Genomic DNA, 7,122 nt, shown 5'->3' on the forward strand with positions numbered 1-7,122 from the left:
TCTTTTGAAGATAGTCAAGTAGTTAGCTGTGGTTCAAAAATGAAGAAGAAAGCAACCATTTCTCTGCTTTGTCATTGTCCAAGACTCGTTAGAACCCAATTTAGTGTCTTCGTACCTGGGATATCGCATATTAGATATAGGAATTAAACATTATGTACGTTTTAGTAAAATGACAAAGTTGTTTCTCGCTCTAAAGTAGGTCCCCTTAGATCATTTAGAGTGGCCAAAAAATTTCCATACCATGATTGACCTAAACAAATGGCCTTAATGAATTAGTAGCATAATTTTAAAAGACGGTCCGCAACTGGTGTATCCTATCTATATGTGTATAGAAAGATGGTCTTCATAAGTACTGTACAAATATTTATTTGAAATTATTGAAAGAACCTACATCGGACAGCTTCAAAAACCTAAACCGACATCTGATTGCAATAAGTATGCATATTAAAACATATTATGAAGCGCTATAATTTCAATTTAGTTTAATAAATCAAATTATTCACGACCGAAAGGATTTCTTCACAACGTATATTTGTTGTTCGTATTTAATTCCACTGCAATTAACTCGCACTTGATTATGATTGCGTTATATTATTACAAGTGCAACAATACAATTTTCATTATCACTCAAGCAAGCAAATTAACTTCATGTGTTCGTAATGAGCAAAGTTTCACTAATTCATTTTGAACTCATACATTTCTGAAATTTCTTCAAATTAAGCTTTCCTATATGAAAAGTGTCTCTGTGCGTAATAAATTCACAGATATATGATGTATCATGCTTCGTTTAATAAAGTAACAATTGCAGAAGGATTCTCAACTGATGAAGATGCATTGGTGTTTCACAGTTCGATGCATCATTAGCATACCACATATTATACGTATATAAGCTACACTCATTCAAATATAAGGCAATCATTACAATCTTACATTTGTTGGTATAAATTATAGAGTATTTCTAACCTTCTAGTAATAATAACGATTCTAACCTAAATTACTTGTGCGTAAATTGCTACAAGAATAATTGCCTTGTCTAAATGAAAAATGATAACGAAGCGAAAATGGTTTACCTAATGAGCCCACAATCAATTTTACATATAGAATAACAATTTTCAGTTGAAATCTTATTAAATATTAAAATCATTTTAAGTTTTCGCTAGTTTGAAGGACTATTCGGTTAGGAAGTATATGTATGAATTACGAATTGTACATTTAAACTATTTTTAATGAAGATGGTTGCTATGCTATATGTATATATTATACGTTAGTAAGAGTTTGGAGTATGTTGTTAGAAGCTCAGTAGTTTTTTGTTAAGTATACTTAAAGTCTACTTAAAATTATTATGTTGCACATATAAAATAATATGTAAAATAATAAAAACAATAATATAATATAAGTAATTAGCGCATATTTAAAATTTTTTAAGTATTAACTTTTTTTTTCGTAAAAGATGAAACTCTGAACTATCTTTACTTTCAATAAATGTAACTCATATTGAAATAAGTATTTCATTTTTACTTTAAAATTATATATTTTAATAAGCTCAAAATAATTAAAATCCACAAAACTATTTTTAAAATCATCTAGCATCTAGTATATACTTTCGTTACTTTAAGTATATAAACCAGTGGTTCCCAACCGGTGGTCCGCGAGATGGTAAAAATGGTCCGTGAATTAAATTCAACAGATATGAATACACAGCTTGTACACTGAGACCTCAGTTATAAAAAAAGTAAGCACAAAAAATTTTCAAGTAATTATATACCTATTTTATAGTCTACAGGCTCGTAATGTACCTATGTACTTACACAATTCATTATACATTATACCAGAGATGCATAAAGCATATTGAAGTTATTATTCTTAATTATTATTCTTGTGGTTCGTACTAAAAACAAAAATATTATAATACCTAGTCCTTGGACAAAACAAGGTTGAGAATCACTAATCTAAACGGTACTCTAGATAGTGTAAGTATGTAATAAATATCTTAAAAATATAAGTATTTTCTACATAATAAAAACCTGAGCTAACTTGGCGTTATTGAGCTTTTATCTCCTCCATTGACTTAATTAGTGTCTGATAATAATAAACTAACATATTTGAGAAGTTAATAACTATAAAAAATTGAGAAATAACTTTAAATAGTTTGTTTCCTATTTAGTATTATTACATACTTGTTTTCTCTAATTTTATAGTTATTTAAGTATTTTATTACTTGTTTAAATTCATCTCAATTAACTTGGTAATCCTTAAAGTGAAAGCTATTTAAAAAAGATATAAAATAAAATTGTCAATAGCTTATAAATTGGGTCAAATTTTGTACTTAGAAACAATGACTTCGGAGCACATTTGGTTATGTGGAAAAGTACTCGTACTCGTACTAAGTGAATATGGCAAATGTTGAACAAAATTGCGGACATTAGTTCGGAATTAACAAGGCTATAAACTCTGTCCGATAAGTCGCCAGCTCATGTACATAAGTCCTACAATTACTTTTCTGTATTGCTGAACATAGTTGCATCTGCTAGTGACATGGTCAGTAGAGCAGAATGGAACTTGTTTAGAAATTTTGTACGTAATGTATCTTTAATCTGTGAAGTTTTACGTTATTATTTTTGTTGCATTACAATATAAATAGTTTCTAGGAAAATTATAAGAATTTAAATGAAATTACTATTAAAGTATATACACTCGAAAAGTATGTGTAGTGTAGAAAGTTATGAAATTGTGACAATTACAATATGTATTGTATGGAAAATAAGTTCATATGATATAAAAACTTATGCTTTTAAACTTTTTTAGTGTGGTATTTAATTGTATTTCGTTTTAATACAGATGTTTGATATCGAGTATACTGCAAGCAATATTTTAATTAACTAATTAATAATAAAAACATTAGCGAATCCTTGAAATACTTAATTGCATACATTTGTGTTATTTGTTCACCCTTTGATATTATAGAATATTACAAGATATTAAACTCAACTGAATTTACTTTTACTAATTTATCAGTTTTAATAGTAACTACATAATTTTGTTGATTAAAAACAAATAAAGTACTTCTTCCTTATATAATTATTCAACCGCTTTGACTATTTATATCGTTTTATAAAGCATTATTAAATATTTTAATTCAATACCAATAAGAAACTTTTTCAATGAAACTCTAACAAATTATTCTCTAAATATTGAAACAAATTTACAAGCATTTTTCATCTTTTTACCAAAACAAGAGCATAGCTTAAAACGACTTCTTAATTGTTTATTTTATTAGCAAATTAAACATTTGCACTTTCATCAAACTTCCTTAACACTTCAATTCCTCGCAGCTATAAACTCCACTAAATAACTGACAAATGACGAAAAACGTTTTAGTATCTATAAAGATAATGAATAATGCCACTGTTTATGATAGACTTTTCTACTTAAAAAAAAACAACAACTTCAAAATAAACGCATCTAAACAGAATCGAGTAAAACCATTTAAAAGTCAAGCCATAGTAACAGCCGACAACAACAACAACAACACCGGCAGGATACAACAATCCTTAGCGTATAATTATGCAGGAGTGCGTCATAAAAGGTAAAAACTTCAACATTTTACCGAAGCTTTTTCAGTGATAAAAGTATTTAATGACGTTATTAATTTCGACTGTAATTAAAAACTTCCCATTTAAGCCGCAGGCAAAAGTGCTATGAAAATGATGTGAACACTCAGCAGTATCAGCAGTCGTAGTCGACGCCGATGCCTTCAGATGCTGGTCTAATGTGATTATTACGTCTATTGCCTGCGTAATTTAGCAGATTTTATTGGCTAGGCAGTGACTTGTTTTGGTTTATTTTTCTTATATTTAATGGGCAAAAAGCCTACTTTGCATTTTATTTTTATTTTCTGTTTATTTTTTAACTTGCGTGGGTATTTCTATGAATTTTAAGGCACTACAAATTCCGTAAATATATAATAATGATTATTTGTAATTGACATTAAGAACTATAGAGACATACAGACATAGTTAACGAAACAATTCACGAGACAGTTAAGATTAAATGGTGCATTTTAAAAATAAAACTGGATTGGGTATATTATATAGTATAGTATATAGTAAATAGTAATAGTAAATAGTATAGTAAATAGTATTTTATTGCAGCCAATGATTCTACTATTTACAGTTCGTAATAATATTTGTAAGGCTTATAATTATGTAGACTTCCGAAAATTCATACAGTCAGATAACAGAAAAATGCCGATGAAACATTAATTTTTAATTTTATTGTGTATTTACTACTTCAATCCAATGGATTGTATTTCCTTCAATCCCTTCTTATGAACGGAGCAGAGAAGAAGGAAAGAGAACTATATTTAGAAAAACTACCAAGACCATCGCAATTTAAAATGCTTTTAGGAACTAACAACCTAAAACGCTTAAAGAATTGCATACAACTAACAAAAAAGAGCCTAAGGACTATTACGGGTTTATTGACCGATCACTGTAGATTGAATTGTAAGTTAATAAAGTTAGGAAACTAATCCAACTCAGAATGCAGATACTGCAGAGAAGAGAGAGAAACTGCAGACCATATGCTAGGGGAATACCCGGCACTGATACACAAGCAGAAGATACACCTAGGAGGATATTTCATGGAACATAGGCATTCAAGACTAGAAAAGGTAGGCTCTACCTAATTTCATTAAAGAAATTAGACTTGGAGAAACACACTAATGCTACTAAGGGAGCACAATAGATCTTTTAGGTCGCAGTGTACTATCCCTTTTTTTAACAATAATAATAATAATAATAACTGCTGTATTCTTTTATATTAAAAGATTTCGTAAAATGTTTTCTGAATCATTAAAACAAATAAGCATCACAAAATGATGAAGGGTATTAGGCAATATTCGAAACAGCTATATGGTCAACCATAAATTTATTTAATTAAAAATAATGAAAACTTTTTGTTGTTGCAATTCACTACTATTCAACAAAAACCTCTTTATTAAAACAATAATTTATATTAATAATTTGTTTTCTTTCTTCAAAACGTACAATAAAAATCAATTTAATTCAAAGCATTTCTTAATATATACAGTATAAAATTATCTATTGTTACCAAAAAATAGTTAAAGACGCTAATACTCAGACAAATGAACTGGCTTTAAGTATTGTATTTTTATATTTTAGCATCAGTCTTTCAAGAAGAACCAGTAATGTATTGACGAGGCTATTATAAAGCAATCGATTGAAAGCATTAAAGGCATCAGAAAGTCAGGTTTTTCATTAACAGGAGAAAGCTCCATATCTCTGATTAAAGCTCAAACATCTTTTGTAACAAATAACTTCAGATTTCTTATTTTAGCTAAATTAAACTTTGTGTGGGGAAAGGCAGCAATTAATCAAATGCTTCATTTAAATATAGGACCGAGATATTACTGTATAATAAAACCTACTGAAACTATAGTACCCTCGGGGCGTTGGCTACGTCCAGACTGAAGTTTTTGTAATGTAGTTTTAAACATAACTACTATGAATAAGCAATACTTTTCGACCTAGCAAGTTTAGTAGAGTGGTGAAGATGGTATTGGGAGCTGTGCTAATCGTTACTTAATCATTGATAATCATAGGTAAGGATTACGCATGACCTTTTTGACCTGCCAGCGTGACCTAACCTAACCTACTTAACCATTAATATCAGTCCTGTTAATTACTTTGCTATAAAATATATGTACTAAAATATATATGTACTCGTGTATTTACTTCTTTAGCTTTAAATGTATGTATATATTTTAATTTAAAAATCATATAACCTTTATTTGCCACGTTTTTATATTTTTTTCTTAATAACTTTTTGTTTTGAATTACGTCTTTGAAATTCATTGCTGTCATTTCGGAATGAAGTCCATTGATTTGTTTTTATTTGTATCTTCCCTTCGACAGGCAAAATTTCATTTCTGTCAAAACAAGTGATTATTTTATTATATTTTTTATTACTTTATGAAAATTTATTTATGTCATTTTTTATTTTATTGTTTCAAATTTATATTAAAGGTAAAAGCTTCTTGTTTGTGCAAAATTTATAAGGAAAGCGAAGTAAACTTGCTTAGGAGTAACAGTTTCTAGCGAAATATTGTAGTTGCAAGCACTTAAAATACATAAATCCTGCAACAAAAGCAATAAGTGTCAGTTAGGTGAAATGGCAGGGATTTGTTGTTCTCGGCTAATTGAATTGATATGCATTTTAGAGAGAGGAGACTATGCCTGACAAATTAAATTTTCATACAAATTTATTTACTTTATTAAGAAAAAAAAATAATAATTTTTTGTACGAAGAAATAGGAAAGTGATAAGTGCTGTAGAATGTGGCATTAAATGTTTAAAAATGTATTAAAAGACTAAAGAAATAAAATTTTTGTCCTTACGAAAATGTTGTTAATTAAGAATGTGTAAATTTTAACTGAAAAAGATTTATTTAAAGTGTACTCAATTGATTTCTGGTGTAACGTAAGGCCAAGATTTATGTGCATTGCAACAAGGCTTTTAAGTTGAACCACAAGGTTTACAATTTTCGGAAGGCTATTTTTAATTAATATAATTTTTCCAATACTTCACTCAATAAAAAATTAAAAGATTTCTCTTTTTACTTTTAAGTATTTATATTTGGTGATATTTACGTTAAATTAATGGCATTACTTCCACATCGTCCTTGGAGTTTATGTCATTTAGTAACGTTTGCAACTGTAAGAGCAAATAATTTTCAGATTTATCATTAATGCCTTAAGCGAGAAGGTGGAAACCGTGATTTAACTGAAAGTTGAAGACATTTAAATTATTTTATAAAAATATAGAAAAAATTTTAATTTATATAAATTCAAAATATATTGCATAAATTTCATTGTTATAAAATATTTGCCAACATTTTTTTAATAATCATTTAATTATAAAATTCTTAATTATATATAAGTACAACTTTAACTTTAACATAATTAGTTTTTTAATTATTCATTATACGACTATGGCTTTCGCTTTGTCAAAACGGAAGTTTGGATTCCATTTCTTTGTTGATTCATTCTTTATTCATATTAGTTGAAACTATTGAGAACTTCAATCTATGGATTTTAAAAAT

The sequence above is a fragment of the Teleopsis dalmanni genome, chromosome 1, assembly GCF_002237135.1.
Source record: "Teleopsis dalmanni isolate 2A chromosome 1, ASM223713v2, whole genome shotgun sequence".
Classification (NCBI taxonomy): domain Eukaryota; kingdom Metazoa; phylum Arthropoda; class Insecta; order Diptera; family Diopsidae; genus Teleopsis; species Teleopsis dalmanni.